Source organism: Python bivittatus, unplaced genomic scaffold, assembly GCF_059951505.1.
Source record: "Python bivittatus isolate LINGU-HERP-01145 unplaced genomic scaffold, Pbiv_v1 ctg000480_np1212, whole genome shotgun sequence".
In the NCBI taxonomy this organism is placed as follows: Eukaryota; Metazoa; Chordata; class Lepidosauria; order Squamata; family Pythonidae; genus Python; species Python bivittatus.
Window position 1 is genome coordinate 28,325,530 of NW_028277075.1, and position 27,748 is coordinate 28,353,277.

Here is a 27,748-nt window from a genome sequence, read left to right on the forward strand (position 1 = left end):
ATGCCGACATCCAGAGGCAGCCTCGTCCCACCCAGGCTCTTAGCCTAGAAAATGCTAAGACAGAGGGGGAAGGTGCGTGTGTAGGAGGAAAGGTGATAAGCAAACAGGATACAGCCGGGGAAGCAGAGGCGACATTTGAAGATTGGCAGCTATTACAAGCAGGTAAGAGGACTATAAATTCAACTGCCAGGACCACATGTTATGGTGAGCACATATCCTGGTGGGAGTCCTGCCTGGAGCTTAGAGCTTTGCCAGGAGTCCAACTAGAAGAACGACAACCACACTGAAGCAGCACCTCATCCCAATTAGAGAAAGAATGTTTGGAAGGAGGTAAAGGTTGTATGCCACTTTACAGACGTATAGACTTTTGCTTAAATTAAGTATTAAAGGACTGAGTATTAGGACTGAGTATCAAAGACATATTTACATGGCAAACATCACCTCGCAAGTCCTAGATGGGTGGAGAGCAATAGTCTGTTGTTGGGGAAGGTGTCTGCTGCAATAAAGCATTTTGTACAGATTTGCTATGCTGTGGTGTGTCCAGTCCTTGAAAAGCAAAGAACCCTCACAGAATGTGGTCAATAAAAACATTTTTCAAGTTCAAGTTAAAAAGAGTAAAGCAATTTTCAGATATGCCCTGCAGCACACAAAATAAACAGCAAACAGCTATTCATTAAGATTAGCACCTTTTCAATCTATCATAACATCTCTTTATGTTTTGAACCAACTATGTGAGATATCCTAGGGGATCTTTTACAGTCTACAACCAAGCAACTACTGTAGAATATTCAGCAGAACCAAGATGACTGAGGACTGAGTTATACTGTAGCAACCTGCACAAAACATCCTAAAAACAGTAAGTTTATAAATGCTATTTTGTTACAGAAAGTTTTGGCTTGAACTAAGCAGATGCTAATAATATAGGACAAAAGAACTGATCCCCTCCCTCCCCTACACCTATCACCTCCAAAAACTTTGGATTATGGGTATTGATTTAGGAAGTAATAAAAGCCACTTTTGATTTTACAACTGAAAAATTCATCAATAAGCATGAATGTTTGTGATTTCTAAAGTGATTCAGTATTCCCGCCAGTATGTATTTTAAAGATGATACCAATCCATAATACTAATAATTTTCAGTACTCATGCAGAGATTAAGTTACTTGTTAAGGTAATGACTTTTTAAGGAGAAGATACTTTTGCAGATACTTTTGCATTTCTTTTGTGAAGCATAGGAGAAATACAATTTCAGAAATTGTAAATGTACTGTTTCTTTTGGTTTTTTTACTCTCCAAAGCTAAGGTTCAGATCTGTACAATATAGTATACATTTTGAAAACATATTTCTAAGCCTAATATTTATATTTTAAGAAAAACAGATACTAGTTATTTTCCACAGAACTAACCATGTTAGTCTTCTGCAACAAAAGAAACTAAGTCCTGAAAGATCTTAAAGGTTAACTAATTTATTATTGTATAAATTCTGGTGCACCACAATACATCAGATTCACAGACTTTAGTCTGAGAAGAATATTATTTATAAAGATGGTTAATTGTTTATTTACTGAGGACCTGAAAATATATTTTGTAGTATACAGAGGAATGTTTTTATATTGACTAGATGTGTTGTAATCATACTTTTTTTTTTGTTCCCAGCATTTCAAAAACTGAAACTGCACAGAACTTATTTTTCAAAGAGAGAAAGAACAAAGCTTGACCTATCTGCAAATAATCATTACACCTTGATGTGCAAATGAAGCTCAGGAAGCATACCTGTTTCAGCAGTCAACACCATTATATGTGCATATAAATATGTTTTATTAACTATAATAGCCTTGCATAACCTGTTATACAACATTTCTGTTTGAAGAGATAGGTAAAATAGAATAACTTATTTACTGCTTTACTGCATATGTTAAGTTTGTCATCATACATTTAAAAAAATAAGATAAATGGAAATCTAACAAGATAATTAAGGCTACATAATGTGAAAGGGAAATTTAGGAAGACTGATGTACAAGATATACCACAAAGACAAAATGAATTAATTTGTTGTAGAACAGTATTTTAAACACCCCAAAATGACAACCATGTAATTTTCAGCAATATTTGCACATTAGTAAATAACAGGCTTCACACTTCAAAGAGTCAGGCAGCTTATTAAGTAATCGATTACTTAATTATTTAATTAAATATGACTGGTGGTTCAAAATGACATTCTACTGAAAACTCAAAAACACTGTCATCTATATTTTCCCATGACACGTCTTCCTGAATTACTTCTATGGCAAAGGAATCAGCTGCCTGAATACTATGGATGCCAGCAAAATTCTCCCAACCCAACAACAGATATGAACTTGAAGAGCTCATAACAGCCTGCCTCAAAGGAAAGGCTAAACTTTCACACACACATATATATATATAAGCCTGAGCTCAAAAATAAAACCTGCCCACTTTGGCATATTCACAAGCCATTCTTGTTGGCAGACGTGAGTGCAGCTGGTAATTGAGAAACATATTTTGTCTGATTCTATAATATACACTTAACAAAACTAACAACTACTGATATCCTTCTTGAAATTTGTATAATCCCATTTAAAGCCATCCTAGTTGGCTCTATCATGAAATCTTCTAATAGCCAATTCCAGTTTTAATTCTCTGTTTTTTGAAGTACTTCTCTTAATCTGTCTTGAATCTTCTACTATTCAGCTGCAGTAGATTATGACAAGGTTTGGTTACTACCATAAAGGGTTAAAAAAATCTCCAGATCTTTTCTTCATACCATACCTAATACACTTCCATTACATATGAATCAGTCATGTTTTTTTCCCCTCCGCTGTAATTTATTCTAATAGAAAAGTTATTTTAGCCCCCTGACTATTTGGCTTGTCCTTTTCTGCAATTTCCCCAACACAACAATGGGTGTTGGTGGGAATCCAATTAGAAAAGAATTGAACAAATGCTGCAAATGTTTCTATTTTCCATATTCGATGTAAAAGAACTTAGTAAAAAGAGTGCCTTGTTTGACCCTTAGTAATTTACAAAATTGCAAAAAGCTATTAGTGAAAGGTACCGAATACCTCTAGTTCAATTTGAAGACACCCCCCCCCAATCCATAATCAAATTATAACACCTGAGGGAAGACAATGTGTGATTGGTCAGTGGTCATCACATAGTTAAAAGTATGGCTGTCACTGCTGAGTGGTATAAAATTTACTGATAGGTAACCATGCAACATGTCCCAAACAAACTTTGAATAACACTATCACGCTCGGAGCAGACAATATGGCAGTTACAAGGCACTGGTGAAAAGTATTGGGCTGGACACCCCTGTTATAGTGCTGACAGCTACCAGGGCATTGTACAAGCCTGAGCTACTGGATATCACTTGTTGAGATGGCATAGCTGCAGAGGTGGAAACAGCAGCTGGGCACAGTGACCGATGGACACTCTTTTCAACCTTGAAAGCACTGTCAGGCAAGCACAGCTGACCCAGCATGAACACCTGTAATGCAATAGGACAAGTTACTGAAATGACAACTGAAGTGCTACACTGCTGGAAATAGCACTTTGATTTACTCTTACATTATAATCCACCAGCAGCATTAGACCAGGAACCAGATGATCCAGAGCCATCCCCTAATATTGTATATGAAGCTTAGCTGAGCAAAAGAGATTGCTGCAGTTAACAACTTAAAAATGGCAAAGCTGCAAGACCTGACCAAGTCACTGCGAAGACACTGAAAGAAGAGGGTCCATAATAATCAATTATATTCACAGGCTATTCTCAATGCTATAGAAAGAACAGTTTTTGCTCAATTGGAAACTTTTTGTTACTATGTTTAAAAAGAATAAGATACAATATGAAAGCTATCATGGAATCAGCCTCATGTCTGTAGTTGGAAGGGTCCATGCACAGATTATCAGAGCACACTTATAACCAATGTAAAAATTCTCCACACAGGAAGAACAATGCAGCTTTAGACGACGCCACGGCTGTGTGGACAGATTTTCAATCTCAGGCAAGTACTTGAGGAGTATATATAGAGGAATATATATAGTGTGGAAAGCAAACAATTATTGTATTTATTAATTTCAAGAGTCCCTTTGGTGGCATCCACCAGGGCTCTAAATGGAATGCTCTTTGGTGATCAGCATATCCAGCAAAATCATCCAAGTATACTTATCTGGCAGGGGAGATACTATGATCCAAGTCTTTGCTATCTTTTATGACAGCATCTCTTGCAGGATTGAAGTTGTTGTTGTTGTTGTTGTTTAGTCGTTAAGTCGTGTCCGACTCTTCGTGACCCCATGAACCATATTGCGCCAGGCCTTCCTGTCCTTCACTGCCTCCCTGAGTTTGCTCAGTTTCATGCTCATTGCTTCAGTGATGCTCTCTAACCATCTCATCCTCTGCCGTCCTCTTCTCCTTTTGCCTTCAATCTTTCCCAGCATCAGGGTCTTCTCCAAAGAGATCTCTCTTCGCATTAGGTGACCAAAATATCTGAGCTTGAGCTTCATGAATGATTGAAGTACATGATTACAAAACCAGTCCCTTCACAGTCAAAACAGAGTGTGTACTATCAACACTGTTGTTCAATGTGGTGATAGACTGGATAATGAGAAAAAGCTTATCTGGGCATACGGGAGTTCAATGTGATGCAGATGAACTAAACTTCAAATGATAACAATACACCAATGATATTGTTTTTCACTGAGGAATTAGAACTGAAGGCACAGGAATTATTAGATGTCATAAGCAAAAGAGCAAGAAGCTTAGACCACAGGTAAATAGGAAAAAAGACCAAGGCCATGTCAACTGATGGCCCACAAATTAACCTTGCCTTCAGATGTGTGCCAAATATACAAGTGAATGAATTCAAATACATTGAATTGCACGCATCAGTTGCATAAAAATGGCTTTTGCCAGCTTACAATGGTGGCTCTGGAAGAAGAAAATATTTGGCCTCAAAATGAAGGTTCAGGTATTTCATGCAGCCATCATGCCAGCCTTGCTAAATGCAGCAGAAAAATGGACACTGTTTGCTCAGGACCTACAGAAGTTGAAGGTGTTTCAGAAGAAATGTTTAAAGACAATCCTGGGTATCTCCTTGCATGATTTATGGTGGATGAGGATATTCAATAGCTATGTGATCAACAGTCCATAGTTGAGAATAAGATCCGGCATTCACATTTTCATTGGCTTGAATGGATATAGTATGCCTATATAGGTGACTATGGGAAAGGCAATATGCACTTGGCTGGAAACACCAAATGAACCCAAAAGATCAACCAGAGCCTGAAGCATGGCCTCTCACAGAATTAAAAGAATTTGCAGCATCTGCTCAGGACGGAGAACACTGGAATGGCATTACAGGGATTATTAGCCATGGCTATCACAACTCCACAGCAATACTCTACAATTTGCAGGAACATTCTGCCAACGCATGAATGAATGATGTGAAAGGCTCACACTCTGCTCGTAACTTTTAGCTGTATAGAGGCCAACACTGAATGAAAATATCATTATGGTCTTAGATCACAGTGCAACTAAAATACTATCAGTATAAAGCACAGATTAATGATAAAAGATAGCAGCAAAATAATTAAAAATCAGTATACTTAAAATTTAAAAATATCGTCCTGAAATTCAACTCAACTGTTTCAGCCTTGAGATTACATGAGTATGAGAAAACATTGTAGCTGAGGCGGGGGTCAGGGGAGCCCTGCAACTGTATAACTTCAGAGTCTTTGTCTACTAATAGATACTAAGTGTAAAATTTCTGGGAAACTGTTTAATATAGGCTAGATTAGCCAACATGTTGAAGTAGGTTAATCAATTAACACATACTCAATTTACTATTATTAAAAAATTTATTGATCATTTTATCATTGATTTTAGGCCTTATTTTAGCCCTACTGTTCATATAACTGTTAAGAAGCCAAATTTTTAGTTCAAGTGATTTTCCTTTTCTGGAAAAAAGAATACAAAACGATGTGCTTTCAATTACAGAAAACAAAGATTGGACATTAGGTTGACAAGGAGGTTATGAGTTCCCATGGTTTTATAGAGACATTTTAAAAATAAAAAGAAATCTGTGGGCAACTTCTAAAATGACTTTGCCTTATACTAGGATTAGGGGAAGTGGAGACAGCATCATGCATTGAAGTTTATCAGACAGACATTAAAAAACTTTATATTGTTCAACATTTTATATATGTTGTGAAGAGGAATTCAACTGCAAATGTCCTGATGGAGTTTATTACTGATTAATAATTTTTATTAGTTGTTTTAAGGATGGGTTCTAATATTTTCATCATATTTATTTTTGTTAGTCACAGGGAGAGCATTTTCAGGTTGGAGAAAAATAAAACAACAAACTGAAATGTAACTTCTTTTATTGTTCAACAATTTTCTAATTTTCCTGCATCCATTACAATGATTTTTAATGTTAACTGCTTTGATTATTTTAAATAAGAAACCATATAGGAATACTTTTTAAAAAATCTTCCTTTAAATTTCATTGAAGCTAATAATTATATTGCTGTGGCACACGCCATAGATACGTTTGTATAGCTTCTCTGACTTCAGAATCAAAATACATTTTAAAATAAACGGAGATACAATAGTGGAACACAACCATTCATAAGTATATGGAACATGCCTATTTTATAACAATTTAAGCAATGTTATAAAAAGAAATCAGTTCCTTCTGATTTCAAAATATAAAGAGGGTTGGGAACAAGGTGGAAAGCAGACAAGTAGGGCAACAGAAGAAGGAATGAAGTGACCAAGGGTCCCAGGGGCAACAGGTAAAGGTGGGAGGAGAGATGGAGAGCACCTGCACTGATGAAATATGAAACGGTCACTCAGCTTGGTGACTCTTCTTACAGTGGGGCAAAAAAGTATTTAGTCAGCCATCAATTGTGCAAGTTCTCCCACTTAAAAAGATGAGAGAGGCCTGTAATTTTCATCATAGGTATACCTCAACTATGAGAGACAACATGGGGAAAAAAATCCAGAAAATCACATTGTCTGATTTTTAAAGAATTTATTTGCAAATCATGGTGGAAAATAAGTATTTGGTCAATATCAAAAGTTCATCTCAATACTTTGTTATATATCCTTTGTTGGCAATGACAGAGGTCAAACGTTTTCTGTAAGTCTTCACAAGGTTTTCACACACTGTTGCTGGTATTTTGGCCCATTCCTCCATGCAGATCTCCTCTAGAGCAGTGATGTTTTGGGGCTGTCGCTGGGCAACACAGACTTTCAACTCCCTCCAAAGGTTTTCCATGGGGTTGAGATCTGGAGACTGGCTAGGCCACTCCAGGACCTTGAAATGCTTCTTACGAAGCCACTCCTTCGTTGCCCAGGCGGTGTGTTTGGGATCATTGTCATGCTGAAAGACCCAGCCACGTTTCATCTTCAATGCCCTTGCTGATGGAAGGAGGTGTTCACTCAAAATCTCACGATACATGGCCCCATTCATTCTTTCCTTTACACGGATCAGTCATCCTGGTCCCTTTGCAGAAAAACAGCCCCAAAGCATGATGTTTCCACCCCCATGCTTCACAGTAGGTATGGTGTTCTTTGGATGCAACTCAGCATTCTCTCTCCTCCAAACACGAAGAGTTGAGTTTAGACCAAAACGTTCTACTTTGGTTTCATCTGACCATATGACATTCTCCCAATCCTCTTCTGGATCATCCAAATGCTCTCTAGCAAACTTCAGATGGGCCCGGACATATACTGGCTTAAGCAGGGGGACACATCTGGCACTGCAGGATTTGAGTCCCTGGCGGCATACTGTGTTACTGATGGTAGCCTTTGTTACTTTGGTCCCAGCTCTCTGCAGGTCATTCACTAGGTCCCCCCGTGTGGTTCTGGGATTTTTACTCACCGTTCTTGTGATCATTTTGATCCCACGGGGTGAGATCTTGCGTGGAGCCCCAGATCAAGGGAGATTATCAGTGGTCTTGTATGTCTTCCATTTTCTAATTATTGCTCCCACAGTTGATTTCTTCACACCAAGCTGCTTGCCTGTTGCAGATTCAGTCTTCCCAGCCTGGTGCAGGTCTACAATTTTGTTTCTGGTGTCCTTCGACAGCTCTTTGGTCTTGGCCATAGTAGAGTTTGGAGTGTGACTGAGGTTGTGTACAGGTGTCTTTTATACTGATAACAAGGTCAAACAGGTGCCATTACTACAGGTAACAAGTGGAGGACAGAGGAGCCTCTTAAAGAAGTAGTTAAAGCTCTGTGAGAGCTAGACATCTTGCTTGTTTGTAGGTGACCAAATACTTATTTTCCACCATGATTTGCCAATAAATTCTTTAAAAATCAGACAATGTGATTTTCTGGATTTTTTTCCCCATTTTGTCTCTCATAGTTGAGGTATACCTATGATGAAAATTACAGGCCTCTCTCATCTTTTTAAGTGGGAGAACTTGCACAATTGGTGGCTGACTAAATACTTTTTTGCCCCACTGTATTTCTGCATTCAAGGGGGAAAAGATGGGCAGATCTGACTTTTCTCACTCCTCATGGGGCAATAAGCAAAATTACTGTGTGTCCTTTGGTGGCAGTTGCAACAGCTGTGGTCCTCTCTTACTCTCCAAGTGCAGGCTTTTTTTAAAAAAAAATGCTGATTCTTTTCTTTCTAAAAAATTCACAACCTCCTCCTAACCCATCCCCTGCCAGAATTTCTTCAAGTTTAGGAATCCCTGCTCTAAAATAAGTCTTTCAATAAAGTTCCTAAGTCCCAAAAGAAAAAAAGGATTATGGAACACAATATTGGCTCATTTATTCTTAACCAGTAGATTACAAAAGAATAGCGAATGAAAATGTTTGTGATTTATATCCTTCTAAATAGAAGCAGCTGAACCTTTTCCTAGTCTGTGAGGCATCCCTCTTTAGCTGCCCTGCAATTCTATGAAAAACACATTTAGTTTCTGACAGGTGTAATTTGCATGCCCATGTGTGCTCCAAATTTCATTTCTCCTTTAAATTGAAAGCAATAACTAATCCATGCACAATTATGTCTAGATCTATTTTCCCTAGTTAGCACTGCAGACATACCACAATAATTAATAAAAAGCCATCCTGGCTACCACTGTGATCCGTGTTTCCAACAAAGAAGCCTCCATAAGCTACAAACTTGACCTTTCATGGGAAATATTTACAATCCATGCATTATCAGCCAAATATGTTCCATCCAGATCAGCCAATTTCATCCCTAAAATAGTTCCATCTTGCCTAAATGAAGCTTCAATTTGTTTGCCTTCATCCATTCTAAAATCATTTCCAATTATTGTTTAGAAATTACAGAATCCCAAAATATTAGTCTCATGTCCTAAAAGGAAGATAGAAGCAGTAGTATTAAACACCCACCCACCCTCTTTCCCTCCCTCCCTTTCTTTCTTTCTTTCTTCATGGAGCACGAAAACAACACTCCCCCATACATTTACCAGCCTCCAGTGTCACCCTAGCTTGGGTAAAGCTTGAGTAAAGAAGCATAAAGAAGCAACTCTTCACAGCCTTCTAAAAAACCAAAAAGGGGGTGGGGGGACAACCCAGATTCCACAGGGCAGGGGCATCTTGGAGTTATTTGCATGGGCAAGGGATATATGGGAGTTATTTGAATCAGCAGCAGAAACCAACAGTCTGGGGCTTTCTCCTCATCAGAATATAATTTACAAAGAGTAATTAATACAACCTAGTCCCAGCTTAGGCACAAACCAGCTGGGTGACTTTGGGCCAGTCACTTTCTCTCAGCCCTAGGAAGGAGGCAATGGCAAACCACTTCTGAAAATGCTGCCAAGAAAATTTCAGGGACTAGTCCAGCCAGTCGCCAGGAATCAACACTGACTCAAAAGCACTTAAAAAAAAATAATACAACCAGTGAAATGAAATAATTTAATTCAAGAGAATTCAAGTAAGTGCTTTTTAAAAAAACTATCATCTTTTTAATTGCTTAACAGATTGAGTTACATCCAATGATATATGATCTCACTTCCATCTGTGAAACAGGCTGTTCACCACCCTTTTCCTCCAGTTCTGCTTCAGAAGGCCCCAATCCTTTGGAATACACTAGCACATTGGAAATTTCAAAAGGAATGGGGGGATAGAATAGCTGTCTATTCACTGCAGACAGATTATTAGATACTGTTAGGTTAGTTCTCACACATGCAAAAGTAAACAGCTTGATCCAGATCTCTCCATTATCAAAACAAGAGGCAGGTGGAAATGGGCCTCCCACCCAAAAGAGAGGGCCATCTAACCCATTGCATCACTTCAGTGGGAGAAAGAGGAGCAAGAATGATGAACCTTGATTTTACTATAAATAGTATGTACATTTGATACACAACCATCACTGGAATTCTTTCACATTGGCTTTGTAGCTTTTGTTCCATAAACCTAGTTATCTGAGGTATTGTGTCCCTGGAATTCTACTCTTGGGGTTTTTTGCATTGCTACACAGGGAAACCTGACAATTACAGGCCTTAACTTTTCTGTAAATATTAATTTTTCTTCAAATCATTGTTGTCAAAAGAATTATCAGTGGTACAAACGGGTGAAATCACTTTATTTACTTATTCAATTTATATAGCCACCTGTCTCATAAATGTGACTCTGGGCAGCTTACAAAATTACAACAAAAACAATACCAAAAAAACAAAAGGTAAAATAACCATACAAGCCTTAAAAACATTAAAACTATTAAATTATTCAAAAACCATACAATATAGACAATGGGAGTCTATTCAGGAACAGTCAATTCAGGAACAGTACAATCATTTTATAAGCTTCACACCACCACTATCTGATCCCCAGGCCAGATGGCAAAGCCATGCCTTCAGATCTTTCTGGAAGGCCATCAAGGCTGGGGCCAGCCTGACCTTGGGGGGAATGATGTTCAATATGGTGGGTACAGCGGCGGAAAAGGCTCTCCTCCTGGGTTCCATTAGGTGACACTGTCTAGTAGACAGAACCTGCAACATGTCCCTTCTGCCAGACCTGATGAGACAGGTAAATGTAACTTTATAATACAGGAAACATGAACTGCATAGTTCTTTTTCTTTTTTGCTTATAGCAATTGTAGAAAACATAAATGTGTTATTTGCTGCCACAAAAATCACAACTCAGAATTGTTTCTTCATACTGTACTTTAATATACAGTAGTCAATGTTTTTCTGAATCACAGAACAAGAGCAAACATTTTGGAAATCTGAAATTTGGATGATAGATACCAGAAGGTGTTAAAAAGTAATAGCAAAAGTTTTGAACATATTTTAATTCATTTGTTTTTATTCTATTTATTTAACTTTTATTTTTACCCTATTTATAAATTTACTGGATCAAGAAAAGAGCAATAGCTTTCAAATTTCCATATATATCACTCCTAAATCAACAGAATGAAATTCTAATCTACTGTTGCAACCACTCAGCCCATCTCACTATGCCAGTTCATACCATTATAGACAGCACTCAATATTTCTTCTCTGATTCAGTATGAAATAAAAATAAAGTTAATGTACGGAATATTTCAGCTTTAAAAATAAAATCAAAATCTTTCTTATATACAATAAATCTTAAACAGTAGTCCCATAATGCTTTTAATGTCATTTCAAGGAAGGGAGGGAGAAGCTGTCAAAGGAAGAAAGAAAATGGCCACTTCAGAGCCATAAAACCTCTTCCAAAACACGAGTGGTATCTCCCTTTACCTGGATTCAAACTGTGAAAAGTGAGAGCTTAATCAATGTCCATTCATTCTTATCCCCATACCAACTGCAGCCACCTGAGCCACAAAGCACTATGAAAGTGAAATCATAATTCATGGTACTTATCTAAACTTATGCTTAGATTTCAAACATAAACTTTATAGAGAACTAATGTTCTTCAGCCTTTAATATACAAAGCAGTGACATAGATATTCAAATCACTAAATACCTAACAGATACAGGTAGTCCTCGACTTACAACCACAATTGGGACCGGAATTTCTGTCACTAAGCAATGTGGGTTGTTAAGTGAGTTGCACCTGATTTTATGACCTTTTTTGCCATGGTGGTTAGGCAAATCACACGGTTGTTAAGTGAATCTGGCTTCCCCCACTGACTTTGCTTGTCAGAAGCCCCCTGGGAAGGTCGCAAATGGCGATCATGTGACCCCAGGATTCTGCAACTGTCGTAAATACATGCTGCTTGCCAAGCGCCCGAATTTTGATCATATTACCATAGGGACACTGTAATGGTTGTAAGTGCAAGAACTGGTCATAAATCACTTTTTTCAGTGCCACTGTAACTTCAAACAGTTGTTAAATGAATAAGTTGAGGACTACCTGTACTATTCAACCTGGAATATTCAGCTTTAGAAAAATACTTGTCAGTGTGGCTTTTTATTCAGGTAAAATACCTAAACAACCGTAACAGCTTAGGTCAATATAGAGCTTTCTCTCTAGCTCAGTTCGGTATCTATCCTCACCAATACTAGAAGGAAAGTATAACTTTACCATCTTGGACCTATCTGAATTTCAAGAAACAGGGACTCCAGATCATGTACTTCAACCTGCTCTTTCTACAGGATCCCATGTCCTGACCTTCTAATTCTCCTTGTATTTAACAGACCTGGCAGAATATAGGAAGATTATACAGGTAGTCCCCGGGTTAAGAATGCCCAGCTTACAGATGACCCATATTTAAGAACGGAGCCTACTGTAGCAAAATTCAAATCAAATACACAATGATTTGAGTTAATTACCCAATGCTACTTATACAGTATTATACAATACTGTTCCGGCTTACATACAAATTCGACTTAAGGACAGACCTTGGGAACGGAACTCTTTCTTAAACTGGGGACTACCGGTATCAGTCCATCTCCTGCTACTGGATCAGTGCTCTGAGATCACTAAGAGAGCTGCAAAACTATTATCATTGCTGTACTGCACCTATTAAAACAAGCCTAGCCGATGATATCGTTTATCCCCATATGAAGTTCTTTTTCTTCCCTTTTGCTATTATTTGTTTATAGTCATATTTTTTATCTGGATATTTCTGTATAAGCTATATAATTCTGTATAATCTTTGCTAGAAATAAAGTCCTAGCAAGAGGAGGCATACCACTGTTCTAAGCAAACTCTTCTATTACTTAACAGCTCTTATTGTCAAGACAACCCTCCTAATACTGAATCTTCTTTCTTTTAATTTTAACTTGTTGGCATAATGGTGTTAGGTTCAAAAGAGAATAGTTTTTGCCTCCTCTTGCATATGACAGCCTTTTAAATGTACACAGACTGGACAATATCCTCTCTTAATTTCCTCTTCTGCATGCTAAACAAGCTTGGTGCCTTTAAATGGTCCTAACAGGGCTTGACTTCTAAACTCTTATTATTCTGCTATGAATTACCTGCTCCAATTTTTCTATGACCCTTTTAAAGAGTGGTGCCCAGAACTAGACACAATACCCCAAGTGTGGTTTAACCAGTGCAGAGTACAACAAAGTATTAACTCCTGCAATCTGGATGCAATGTTCCTGTTAATATAGCCTAAGATTAAACTGCCTTTTTCAGCATCGCAGTACTTGCTTAAAATACCTCCTTAAATATCTCCTGAAGAAAAACTTCCTTGAACTTAAATAACTAAGAGATTGACCAGATTTTGAATTTTCTATCATTGATATAACTTTTAAAAAGGAAAAGTATTCTTATGAAAAGACAATAATTTTACTGGAAGGACAAATGCATTGCTTATATTTTCATCCACTATTGTTTCATAAACTAGTGTTAAGAATAAATGAACATTGTGTTTCTTCTCCTTTGTTACCATTTGGGAGGAGCAACTTCTTCTTTCAACCTCCTTTGCCTCACCTCAAGTCAAACAGGAAATAACAATCCTCACTCTTTTCTTCCTATTCCTAACCCTATTTTACCATGTTTTTCTACCTTTAGATTTAGATTTATTAGACACTCAGCTTTAACAAATACTCCTTCCCTGTAATGACCCTTAAATTGTAATAGTATATGTCAATATTGGGAGCCATTAAATTAAATCACATCTGTTAAATTAATCTGAGAAATTCAAAAGATATTTTAATATATTCTTATTAATATAAAATGGCTGCAAATAAGAAAGGAAGTACAATGAAAAAGAAGTACAATAGCATTTTAAATAAATTTTAATTATACATTTAAATTTCATTACAAGGGGAATTGGCTAAAATGAACGGTGGAGAGGCAGGTGGATTTCTAAAAAAATAAAAAAGAGGGCATGATGCCAAAGTCTGGAACCCCTGTTTTTGCATTTAATGTTGAAACAAAACAGGTTGGTTATTCTTATCAATTCTACCCTTCAGTTATAACTGTTGGTGAAAAGGAACAACCGATACATGTTTTAGCAGAGGTCACCTCTCTATACTACACACATAGCACAAGATAATAAGGATGTGTATTTCATTCGTCCTGAACTGCTGTGTTACCCGGAAGAGAACTCCTAAAACCTTCCCTGTGAGGAAATGTTCTAATATAACAAGAATGGAAGATATGAGTTCCACTGGGAAGTACAAAACACTATACAAGTTAGGAAAAAGAATATATCTGTACTTTCTAGTCCAAATACAAATCTTTAATGAGATACTATTTGTCCTTTGAAGCAAGGCATAATCATCACTAGAGTATGTCAATGAAACACCCTTACAATATTTTCCATGAAGTGGATCTGTGCAAAGAATTCAATTACAGAGAAAAAGAGAGAGACCATGCACACACACTGCCCCTCCAGGGGAACAGGCTTAACAGTGACAGGATGCCAGGGAGGCATACCACATACAATCCCAGAAGTTATGCACACATATACAATATCACAAAATACAAGCAGATAAATAAATGTGGCAGAGTCCACTAGTCACAAACATATGTATGCCCACAGATTACAAAGTAAAAGGAAACAAAGAAAAAACATTACCAAAGTATAGAAATCACAAAGTCAAAAGCAGAGAAAATGGCACTGTACATCTTGCATTCATCCAGGACCGTTTGCTTTAACATAAGATATCAAATGGTTTGCTATCTTTTCTGGCATCTCAGGAACATTTGTATAAATATATCATGTGGAAAACATTATGAATGCTTACAAACTTTTGGGGAGGTATCAAGAATGCATGTAAAACTAGCCTACACAAATTTAAGCTTTATCCTACTTGAACTGTGTTTCAAGCAGCACAAAGCATTCTACAGAAATAAATTAATAGAGTGCCAACAACAAAAATAGAATAAAGAGTGTAAGCATAAAATCCTGAAATAGCCTCTTGTGTTTGCAACACAAGCAAAAAGGGGGGGGGGGTCTTTTTTTTATTGTGAAAGTTGCTTTCAATCAAAATCTATTGGGAGAGCATTTCAAAGTCAGTGTGTTATTACATTTTCATGAAACGTGTAATGTATCTCTCCCACTAATAGTATTCAGAGAAGTTCTTAGTGCATGGGCAGGGATATATGGGAGGAGGCATACCTTCAGATGGCTGAGCCCCAACTTAATTCATTAAGAATTAGTTAAATATGCCTTTATTATGGAAACAGATCAGAATTCTAGATCAGGATCTGCAGAAACTGAAGCTTCCAAACCATTTAAAAGTAGCATATATCACACTAATCAAAGTTATAGATTAACAACGCATGGATTTTATGGTAAATCTATTTTTATCCAGTGAAGGTTACAACTAACGAAGAAGCAACTAAAAGATGCTCCATGCCATTGAGCCATTGCAACAACATTGGATGAAGGAACATTTCTGAGCTTTCTCCCTGTATTCTGGGAGAATGCAGTCTAATGCAGAAGTTAAACACCAATATTCCAAACCCAAATGTTACTTCATCAGAGTACCTCTAACTTACCAAGATTCAGCTTCAATTGATTAGCTTGTACCCACCCCTCTGCTGAATCAGCAACATTTAATCTTCCTTCAGAAGATACCAAGAGACAGACATAGGTATCACCACTAGCTAATGTGTAGGATTCTAAAACTCAAGGGTTCTACCATGTGCTTCAAGCATTACAAAAATGTGCACTTATGTAATTCTCAAAAATATTACTTACATAGCAATTAGCCTATGGAATCTCACATTTAACAGATAGCAGGCTAGTACAATTTCAAACCCCTAATTTATTTAGACTTGCTGGTCAAAATATTGCAGTTAACTTAGTAAACCTGACTATTACAATTATAAAAAACATTCTGAATAGGTTTGACTTTATAAAAAATTACGCCCAACACAGACAGAAAAGAATTAATGCCAAATACCTCACCCATTGTATGAAAGCATTACACAAACCAGGAACTTTCAGGTGCTTGAAAATTATATTTTTTACAACTAATACAATGCAGTGACATGAAACTCCACGGATTTGCATACTGCTGATTCCACATGGATTTCCAGTAGTTTAGAAGAGTACACATAAATTCACAAAATCACTTCCAAGTGTTCTGTTGAACTGGACCAGCATATAATCCTGTTAGCAAGCAAGTAAGTAAATAAATCACAGAGGCCATCTAGTCCAACCCCTGCTCAGTGCAAGATCACTTTTCTGTGTGACAATCCTTCAGATACTTGAAGACTGATATCATATTGCACACCCTCTCAACTCTTCTGTTAGCTAAATATGCCAGATCCTTTAATAATTTCTTATAGGGCTTGGTTTCTAAAACCTTCACCATCTTGGCAGAAATCAGTTGAAGTAACTCCGATTTGTCACTTCTTTGTTGGACTGTGATAGCCAGAAATAGACACAGTATTCCAAATGGGATGTAACCAGGGCAGAGAAGAATGGAACAACTGTTTTCTGCAATCTTGACTCTATATAACTGATAAAAGGCAAATGCTATCTTGATGTACATTAACAGGAGTTAATGTACATCAAGATAGCATTTGCCTTTTATCAGTTACACTGCACTGCTGAATCATGTTTCAGTTGTGCTCAATAAGAATATTCAGATCTGTTTTACATGTACTACTGTCAAGTAAGGTCTCCCCATCCTAGACTTGTGCCTCACATTTTTCCTACCCAGATGCATAACTTTATATTTCTCCCTGTTAAATTCCATCCTATTCATTTCAGCCTACTGCTCAAGCCTGAATAAGATCTTTTTGAACTTCTATTAGCCACCTTTCCCAGCTTTGTGTCACCTGCAAACTTTATACATGTTTCCTCAAGTTACTGGTGAACAGCACAAGACCCAGGATAGAGTTTGTGGCACTACACTTGGTACTTCCCTCCAAACTGAGGTGGAGCCTTTAATGAGCACTCGTTTGATATAGTCATTCAGCCAACTGTGAGTCCATCTAACAGTAGTATCATGTAGCCTATATTTATGATTTTCTGTGTATGTATCCCCTCTTTGAAACTGAGTGCTCAACTGATATTCAGTCTTGAACTACAGAATATCTGTCTTAATTGGTTTGAATTTGTACTTCATTCAATGTTTCAATGTTTAAGAGAATTATTTTATAAATAAATTTGATGTCAAATGAGCTACATCATAGTTCACTCAGTTGAATACTGAATTAAGCTTTATATTGCCTCATTATCTGCCTTCAAAGCATAACTGTTAAGAATTAAACTCAAATCATCATATTAAAAGCAGTGTCATTTAGCCATACTTTCAAGTTGTGAGATAATTTCTGTAAGTCGTATTCCAACAGAGACCATGAAACCTGGTTTTATGAATGAATTTATGTACTGACTTCTACTGACCAAGTATGATTCATGCTGTTGTGTGACTAAACAAGCATGAGGGAAAGGGGGCAGTAAGTACACTAGTATGAGCCAGCTTCCTGTACAGCTGAGATCCACCACTATCGGAATTTCTATTGAGCTGTGTCTATGGCTCAGACATTTCTTTCTTAAGGAAGATTTTAAGGTCTGGTTAGTCAAGGTTTCCAAAAGACTGCAAGTATTTGGTGGCTAATAAAAATGCAATTTAGGGATACTTATAAATGTTTTAGAGGGGAGTTGAGATTTCACACTATTCATTTAGGAAAGAAATAGGAATACAGCACCAATGGAGGGGGGAGACATGATTTGCATATTCTACTCCTATCATTTTTTTCTGACATTTCTCATTTTATTTAACATTTATAAAACTTAATTATTTTCTCTTAGCCTTAAAATGAATTGATATGCATTTAACTTTTTCTTCAACAACATATATCCAAATATTTCTTTAGCTTATTTGTTTTTCACCAGTCTTTAATTCCAAATTATATGTCACTCAGCTGTCAAGAGTTCTCCAACCGCACCTTCCCACTCTGTAGGATTTTTGTATATGTATTCAAGCTTTCATTTCTCCTAATTCTCTATAATTTATTTGTTATTTGTGGATTTATTTGTTGCTTATTAAATAACTTCATGAAAGCACTCTCTCCTGTGCTTGTCAATCAGGAAAAGAAGTAAAACTGGATTTAACTTCATTTTAACAGATTCCTAGATTTTAAATACAAGTGAAAAAGAACTGAAGTTTAAAAAAATCCAAGTCAATTAGTAACAAATCAACTTCCTGGACTGTTTTGTTTCTGTTTAGCAACATTTATTTTACCAACAAGAGAAATGATCAGTTAATTTTGTGATTATACAACACAGTACATAAAGTATGTGAAAAAGAAACTACACCCTCTTTGAGTTCTATGGTTTTACGTATCAGGATATAATAATAATCATCTCATCTGGTCCGTAGCAGTTCTCAAAAGTAGGTAAATACAACCTCAGATGTATTTACACCAGGTTACACCAGACATATTACACCAGACATATTACACCAGGTCATCATTTATTTTACAAAAACAAAGCCAATATGGAGAAGCCATGTGTGAAAAACTAAGTACACCCTTACTCCTTCCATAGGTATGAAGAGGCTAAGTAGCAGCCAGGTGCTGTTAATCAAATGCCCTTGATCAACTGATCATCAGCAAGTGTGACTACTTCTATAACAGCTGAAGTTTTAGGAGTTTGCTGGTCTGGAGCATTGAAGTGTGTGTTAACACAATGCCAAAGAGTAAAGACATCAGCAGTGATCTTAGAGAAGCAACTGTTGCTGCCCATCAATCTGGAAAGGGTTATAAGGCCATTTCCAAACAATTTAAAGTCCATCATTCTACAGTGAGGAAGATTATTCACAAGTGGAAAACATTCAAGACAGTTCCCGATCTTCCCAGGAGTGGACATCCCAGCAAATTCACCCCAAGGTCAGACCATGCAATGCTCAGAGAAATTGCAAAAAATCCAAGAGTTACATCTCAGACTCTACTGGCCTCAGTCAGCATGTTAAATGTTCAAGTTCATGATGGTACAATTAGAAAAAGAGTGAACAATTATGGTTTGGAAGGGTTGCCAGGAGAAAGCCCCTTCTCTCTAAAAAGAACAGGCAGCATGGCTTAGGTTTGCAAAGTTGCATCTGAACAAATCACAGGACTTCTGGAACACTGTCCGTTGGACAGACGAGACCAAAGTGGAGATGTTTGGCCATAATGCACAATGCCACATTTGGCAAAAACAAACACAGCATATCAGCACAAACATCTCATACCAATCGTCAAGCACGGTGGTGGAGGGGTGATGATTTGGGCTTGTTTTGCAGCCACAGGATCTGGGCACCTTACAATCATTGAGTCGACCATGAACTCCTCTGTATACCAAAGTATTCTAGAATCAAATGTGAGGCCATCTGTCCGACAGCTAAAGCTTGGCCAACATTGGGTCATGCAACAGGACAATGATCCCAAGCACACCAGCAAATCTACAACAGAATGGCTGAAAAAGAAAAGAATCAAGATGTTGCAATGGCCCAGTCAAAGTCCAGACCTCAACCCAACTGAAATGCTGTGGCAGGACCTCAAGAGAACTGTGCATAAACAAATGCCCGCAAACCTCAATGAACTGAAACAATGTTGTAAAGAAGAGTGGGCCAAAATTCCTCCACAATGACGTGAGAGACTGATAAAATCATACAGAAAATGATTACTTCAAGTTATTGCTGCTAAAGGTGGTTCTACAAGCTATTGAATCATAAGGTGTACTTAGTTTTTCACACATGGCTTCTCCATTTTGGCTTTCCTTTTGTAAAATAAATGATGACATGGCGTAATATGTCATGTGTTGTTGTTCATCTGTGGTTGTATTCACCTACTTTTGAGAACTGCTAAGGACCAGATGATTTTTATTATGTCCTGATACATAAAACCATAGAACTCAAAGAGGGTGTACTTTTTTTTCACACGACTGTATGTTAAATAGAAGATAGGAAAAGTGGAAGGAAGCTCCTTGTAATTATATGAGTGTGGCTAAGATACAGCCAGTGAGGATACTACTAAACTAAAATTAAATAAAATGGAAATTTTGATCAATATAATGGGAAAATGCATGTTTAAGTAGAAAACCAAGTTCTCAGTTATCTGTGATAATGCAATGTGATTTCCAAAGTGGAATATATTCTCCTGTTTTCTAAGAAACACAGACACAATCTCTGTGGGCACAGAGATAAGAGAGGAAATATATCACACCATATTGGACTGTTAAAGAAACACTGCCTATAGTAAAACTGATACTTCCACAAACCAACCAACTAGAAAGAAAAGGTCTTCCTACTGCTATTACTACTAAGCTAGATTGTTAATGCCACCTTGAGCAATGCAATTGTGATAGAACTTTAATTTTGATTTTATAAAGTATTCAAATACATAATTTGACATAAAAAATAGAGCAGTTGCTACAGGTGTCCAAAGTAAAGTTGAGCCAATCTAATAGAAACAAAATTTGATGAAGACACAAAACATTCTTCACAATTGCTATTTATATTTATCCATTATATCTATGATTTAAATAAATAATTTACTAATTATGAATGTTTTATACTGTTTCAGTCTCAACACTCTAAGCAATTTACAAGCAATAGCATACAATATATAATACAGTAATGAATATAATTATCAAAAATTATCAATATATCAATAATAAAAAAGATAAATCCACAATTAGGTTATTACAATCATAAAACCATGATACCTTTTATCACCAAGCAATCAGATTCATCCCAAACTCTACCCATTCTTGCCACAGTCTCCAAATCTGCATTGAAAAATACATATTGATAAAAGCTTCCCAAATATTAAAAGTAGGGTTTTTGTGTTTATATCTTGGGGGAGTGCTCCACAGGAGGGGAGCTCCTGCAGAGAGGTTACTACCAAAATAAAGTTACATCTTACTTTTTTTTTCCCTTGGACACCTGACCATTACCGACTATTAAAGTAGTAATTGTTTATTATATTTTATACTCTGACATGGCTGAAGTGCTTAAATGGATATGTCATACAAATATTTTCAATTTTGTTCTTGTGAATGAGACACATTCAAAATTACCCATACTATTAAGAACTGTACTTGAAGTTGAGGCAAGAGGAAGAACTAGTACATGGCATTATTGGATCAGCTACACTGCTGGTCATCTCCAGAGCCTTATGTACCTCTAAAAGAATTCATTTCACTATGAGAGATTCAACAAGGATCTGAACAAAAATGCTTCCTTTCAACTTCAACTACTTTTCAAAGCAAACCCTAATTCTAACACACACTAACTTGCAATTATAACTGTCTCATAAGAAAAGAATTACTACTATCAATTAACTTAGGATTTAAACAAAATCCCAAGAAGCAGTTTTCCAGTCCTAAACCAAGTAGATATAGCAATAGCCTGCTGAAGGCATAGCTTGAATAGTAACTGTTCCTTAATTTGCATGGTTAGCATAATTTCCATAAACTCATTCATTCATCTGTATTCCCCTGTGCAACACCAAGCAACTTTTGCAATGATTTCCTAGCTTCAGGAAGAGAACTTGGAGGGGGAAGGAAAAGGAAGGAAAGCTTTGTTCCATTACTGACAATTCTATTCCATTAATGAAAGGAATTTCCAGATCTGAGCCACACAATACAATCCTCCATTCTATGTTCATAGAGCAGCTCCCACAAGACTCCATGGAAATATTCTTCCCCAGCTACTCCCATATGCATTTTTTTCAGAATGTACTGAACCAGCAAGGCCATCACATATTTTGTGTTATATTGACAGCCTTTTGTTTCCATCTCTTCCCCAAGTACAAATACTCAGAGTACTTCCACCAGAAACATTAACATGGAGACTATGGAAGAACTCACAATGGGGGACTCTGGCAAGATGTTTAGAAAGCTTATGGCTGTAACTGAATGGACCTGAAGAGTGATCAGAAAAACTTATGGGGAAGCAGCTAATAGGTATAAGCTAGGATTTTCATGGAGGCACTCTATTAACATAAGATGCAGCAGCACAGTATCCATAAATATTAAAACCTAATTTGAAAATAGTGTATCTTGAAACATGTCTGTTTAGTTAAGAGTCTTAAGTATAAGCGATTATTTTATACAAAAACAGAGGATGTTATTTGTTAAACAATCCAAATGTCCTCCCTCAATGACATGTTTCATAGAATTTCTGTAATATTTCCACTGCTTCTGTCCCATTCTTATCCCAATACAGATAGTACTCTTTATTATTTTAACTGCCATGTGGAATGTGGTTGTGCAGGTGTCACAAGGATTTGTTGCATAATATATAATGATGATATATAATATTCCTTAAAAATCTAAATACACTGCAATGTGATATAAAACCTGGAATAAATAAGAACAAAATCTGGCCCACAATTTTACTTAGAAGTGGCATGACTGCTTTGTTCATCTCAAAAGAAACACCATTCCAATTCTTCTGTGGCTGTGAGCTCTATCACTACATAACCCTAGCACTGATATGCTCATTAGCTTTCATTTCCCCAAGAGGCAAAACAACAGCAGGGCAAACTCCCCACTCCCAGTCCTACCATGAGTTCATTTTTGTGAACTCTCAGGGTGTAGACCTATGTGTAAGAGACAAAGCACACAAAGGAATGCAGCTACCTAGCTCCAGCAAAATTTTTCTACTTTTATTATGTGGGATACAAAATTGTTTCAGGATCAAGATAGTGGAAGTAACATGCAATGACTGGGAGGTAGGAAAGGGTATACCTGATAATGGAAAATTAAGAAGTTTATAATGCTATTTGACTACATATAAAGGAACTTGATTATAAATGCAATTTCTACATATTTTTGCAAAATAACATGCCGATTTGAATATTTACCTTTTATTTGTTTTTGTACTACTAATGAAGCTCTTAGAATGGACTTACATGCACTGTATAGACTCATTCATGTACACAAAGCACAAAAATCAAGAGACTGGACAAATAAATTATTTAGTAGCCTGCCAATATTGCATGTTCAAATCTCCAAAGCATTTGCAGAGCTATACTCTAAATGAAAGTATTTCTTAACTTCAGCATGACTAATATCTGAATTTATTTATTGGGATCATGAAAAGGTAAGATTAAATAATATCAAAAATATTACTATTCATTCATTCTCAAAAATAAAACTGACTTGATTGTTCTATGTGAAGAGTTCCAAGTTTTCTATCTAGAATGGTATGATACAAGTGCACTGATAAGGAAAAAAAAGAAGTTTAAGATTCATGTATTAGACCCAAGAGGTAAAGGAGACTGCTTGTGGTTATTAGAACAATCCTTCCTATAACCGACAATTATGTGTCTAAAAGAAAATTAAGCATGAAGTAGTGGTACAGTCACATCAAAATCACTACAGATGGTCCTTGTTTAATGACCACTTGTTCGGTGATCATTCAAGCTTACGACGGCACTGAACAAGTGGTAGTTACGACCGGTCCTTGTACTTACAGCAATCGCAGCATCCCCACAGTCATATGATCATGATTTGGGTACTCAGTGCCCAGCTCACGATTACATCACAGCGTCCCAGTCATGTGATTGCAATTTGTGACCTTCCCTGCCGGCTTCCAACATACAAAGTCACTGGGGAAGCCAGCAAAAGTTGCAAGTCATGGTCACGTGAAGTCCTCACTTAATGACCCAAACAGTCCTCAACAACAGCAACTGGGACTGTGGAACTGCCACTGCTACGCAGCATTGTTCATGTGGTTTTTTGACCTATGAACATGTTGCTTAATGACCGAGTTTCTGGTACCAATTAGCGTTGTTAAGTGAAGAATACCTGTATTTCCAATTTTTATGAACAGAATGCAATGTTACTTCTATTTGGAATATTTGCAGGGTCCATACAAACAGTTAATCATGTTCCATTTCTGTACAGTACAATGTATTCTAATCCAACCAGTATGCTATCTAAAAATTTAAAATTTACCTAATGCTGAATAAATTTTAGCTCTTCTTTCTATAAATCATCCCTTAGGACAGAGCTAAAATAATCAGTGACAAGTACCAATCTATATACCTATTGCTTTTTGTTTTAGAGAAGGGTTATATCACTTAAGCTAACTAGATCACATGGTACACATGAAGAACACAGATTTCAATACAAGGATTACAAATGGTTATCCTGATTTAGTGGAATAAATGTCTCTTCTGGAATTGAACTTTTGTGAAACAAAAATATTCGATATTAAACTGTAATTATAAGGATTCAGTGGGATAAGAAAAGAGACCAATTCAACAGTGCAATAGTGATGTGCTAAAGTAACATCATTAGATTTGAGCTTTTTTAAAAAATTTGTCCAAAAAATCTTGATATTGTAAAGATTGTAAAAACTATTGTAAAAACTGAATAGCTATAACCATGGTAACAAGTATATTTCTCTACATATTGCTAAATTGCCAAGAAGCAGCTAGACCAACTGAAGCCTTTGTAACCACTCCTTAAAGTCTGTTAAGACAGTAAGTATTATGCAGGGGAAGGAATGACACAAGATATAACTTGATAGGTATACCCAAGTTCTGGTAGCATAAGCTCCATAACTGAAAATACAACTGGTGTTTATTCAGTTTGTACAAAAGAAACTGAAGCAATAAGACGGGAGGATGAGTTGCCCTACAGACAGTCTTCGGTTAATGACTGCCTGTTTAGCAACTGTTCAAACTTGCAACAGCACTGAAAAAGTAGCTTTATGACCAGTCCTCGAATTTACAACCATTGCAGCCTCCCCACGGTCACATGATCGCAATTTGCAAGCTTCACAGCTGGCTTCTGACAAATGTGAAACGTGTGCCACCATTAACAGCATCTATGTTAGTATCAGTGCAGGCTTTAATTATTTTGATACTTGTTAAGAGGCCAGCTTTGTCTGCAAAGTATGGTCTCTCTTTGAAATTCTTCACTTGCCTTGTTGCAAACTTTCTCCTTCAGAGACTGGAGGAAGTATAATCAAGTATTCACCTTGGCCTTAAAAAAATTGATTTTAATAAACTCAGACCAATGGTAAGTAGGATTCCGTGGCAGGAGATGTTAACTGAAAAAGTAGCTCATCTTCCATGGGAGTTTCTTTAAAAAGGAAGAATTAAAGGAAAAGTTGGAAACAGTTCCAAAAAGCAGAAAAAATGATGGACAGCCCCCAAAACTTAGAAACAATTTGAAAATAAAAATAGAGAGATGGGAAAAGAGACATGTCACCGAAAAGATATGCTTACAGAGGGCCAAACATGATAAGGATGTCAGGAAAGTTAAAACTCAGAATAAGCAAAGGATAGTGAGGGATGCAAATAAAAAAAAGAGATTATTTAGATCCTGCTAGGTTAACATAGCAAAAATCAAATGAAAAAGCTTAACTACTTAAATTCTACTATAGTTTGGTTTTCTACAATAAGAGGCTATGTATTCTATTGGGAATTGAAAAGCAAGTTGAATGGGCAGCAAAAGTTTGGCTGAAAAACTGTATTATCTTTGAGAAATCCTGAAGAAATTATGCAAGATCAGTGAAGAAAGGCAAATGTTGTTGTAGCTTTAAAAAGGGGCAAAATGAAGTCTAGGGACTTATTTATATGAATTGATTAGCTGCCCAGCTCCAGTGGACTTAAAGACTAGTGAGCTTCAGTAGTTTTAAACTGACATTAAAACCAGTTAATTAGGATGCTGGCATGCCCCACTTTGTTGGATGAATTGAAGCAAGAGATATTTTAATTTGAACTACAGTACTTCAATGAATAGGAATTTAGACCAGATGGACTTTTCATGTTCTGATTTTATATAATCAAATGTCAATATATAGATGTAGAAATCCAGCAGAGGCACAGCCCTCTCATCTACAACAACATCAAAAGAATAAGCAAAGAGACTATATTTTAACAACCACAGAATTTTTAAATACAGATTTTAAATGGGGATATTTTCCTCAAGAATCAATATGGAATAACCACAGATAGTACTTTAGAAATGGGGAAGGGGCATGCAAAACACAAGTGATAGAAGAGAATTCAGACAGTAGGAAAGTAGTGCTTCCTTATCAATATAACATACAAAATTTCACTATTAAAAATACTGTAATTTCCACTGCAGTTTAAATAGCTCATTACCTCAAGTACCCTATATACATACAGTAAAGGCAAGTTTTATATTAATTTAAATAATAAAATTGTGTAAGAAAACTCAGGCTTTATTGTTTTCTCTATTTTCTCTCCAAATTTCACAGTGCTTAACAACATAATCCAAAATAAACAACATGTTATATTTAATCTGAAACAATACGTAAATTTTAGCTTCTGCTAAACCTTTTTTGGCAATAAAAAAGTACAAGTATACATACAAACAAGCATGCACGCACACACAGAGGCAGAGGCTGTAGTTCATACCGAAGATAGGAAACATTATTACCTATTCTGTAAAAGAAACCTACTAGCTGCCAAATTGTACCACTATCTTTTTGTATTCATTATGTGGGGGAACAGGCTGAAGAATAGGACCCTTAGGATTCTGAACTGCCAGTCAAATCACTGCTCAGCAAAATAGCATCGGCTTAGCCAGGTATATCAGGTTTTTGGGATGGACCACTTTTATACTTTTGTTTGCCAGAACCTACTTCTACAAAAACAAAACATATGTTTCAAGTATATATCTCATAAGGCCTTTTAAAGATACTTTCAGTGTGCTTCATAAACTAAAACTATCCCAGTTGTTTTATAAATTTCATCCTTTTAATATACATACAAATATCCCCCCTCCTCTTCAAAAAGGTTAAAAATGTATAAGAAGGAAAGAAGCTGTCAAGGGCTCTTAGTTTACAAGCGTAATTCTACTGCTCTCAATGACCCTGGCTTCTAATCACTGACTACCAGGCAATAAGGAAATGCTCTGTCAACAAGAGCAAATGATACTTCACTTCTTTCAAAACGGTATTCGTTCATCAAGAAAACCAACTGTCAGAAGCCTTCAGCTTAACAATTACAGGCTGTAGAATGCAGGTTGTTACTCTTGAGATGGCCTACATGTATTTAATTTTTGTTCCACTTTATTATAGTGCACATTCCAAATATACAAACTTGAAGTTGGTGAATAGTCACAGAACTTAAGAGTAAAATAAGGAATTAAATATTTCTTTTAAAAGATTAAAATAACTTTTTTTTTTACTCTTGAATTACAAGACGTACTGCTTAATGTAGAACCAATTCCCAAGGAAAAAGGAGTTAGTTGTCATGACAATGCTATAGTTAGGCAGTATAACTACTTGTTGTATCACAATGTGGTTCTGAATATAATCAACAGTAAATTTCAATCCTTACTGACAACATTGTCACCAATTCAAAAACTTCTAATACCCAACCAACCTGAAATTTCACCAAGGGTAACTTTAAAAATAAAACTCCACTCCACAAACAC

The 27,748-nt window shown here is 36.5% G+C and overlaps 1 protein-coding gene across 2 annotated transcripts in view; it reads right to left on the reverse strand.

The window, feature by feature from the left end:
- SIPA1L1 (signal induced proliferation associated 1 like 1) overlaps nucleotides 1-27,748 on the reverse strand; it is a 208,294-nt gene that overhangs the window by 155,750 nt on the left and 24,796 nt on the right. The gene's annotated exons all lie outside the window — the stretch shown is intronic.